The sequence below is a fragment of the Primulina huaijiensis genome, chromosome 1 (assembly GCF_012295235.1).
Source record: "Primulina huaijiensis isolate GDHJ02 chromosome 1, ASM1229523v2, whole genome shotgun sequence".
In the NCBI taxonomy this organism is placed as follows: domain Eukaryota; kingdom Viridiplantae; phylum Streptophyta; class Magnoliopsida; order Lamiales; family Gesneriaceae; genus Primulina; species Primulina huaijiensis.
In genome coordinates, this window is record NC_133306.1 from 23,873,739 (window position 1) to 23,874,399 (window position 661).

At 27.7% G+C, this 661-nt stretch overlaps 1 protein-coding gene across 1 annotated transcript in view; it reads right to left on the reverse strand.

Annotated features, from left to right (window-relative positions):
* The window catches only part of LOC140972683 (aldehyde oxidase GLOX-like), a 5,940-nt gene that overhangs the window by 4,757 nt on the left and 522 nt on the right, over positions 1-661 (reverse strand). The gene's annotated exons all lie outside the window — the stretch shown is intronic.

A 661-nucleotide genomic window follows, 5' to 3' on the forward strand; every position in this document is an offset into this window, starting at 1 on the left:
GATTATGTCCTGAATCACAAAGAGTTGTGAACCCACGGCTAGCTGTATCCCTGAACCATTGAGGGTCACACAAGTACTGGATTGTTTGTTCCCGTTGAGAGAATAAATTCAAGAAGTTGAATTTATATTATATAGTAAATTCAAGGAGTTGAATTTATGATAATTAAATTTTGAGAGAATAAATTCAAGTAGTTGAATTTATAAAATTTGAGAATATGATTTATTAAACTCAAATGTTGGGTTTATTAAATATTAAATTTTGGAAGTGATAAAAATTCAATGAGTTGAATTTATAATTTAAATAATAAATTCAAATGTTGAATTTATAATGTATTTAATTTATTAAGCTCAAAAGTTGAGTTTATTTATTAATAAATTAAATAAGGTGGGTATGTTTAATGGGCTTGTAAGAGTACAAGTCCATCATAATAAATAATTAAAGTTTTAATAGGCCTTGATTAAATTAATTAAACTAGTTGGACTAGCCCAATTAATTAAATCAAGCCCATTAATGTTAATTATGTCATTAGGCTATTATTTAATTATAAATAATACATGTTGATTACAAAACCCTAGCCCACCCCACCACATGATTGACGTCTCCCACTTTCAAAAGAAAAAAATTGGCCTCTTTGGTTTTTTCTTTCCAAGGTTGAGCCGC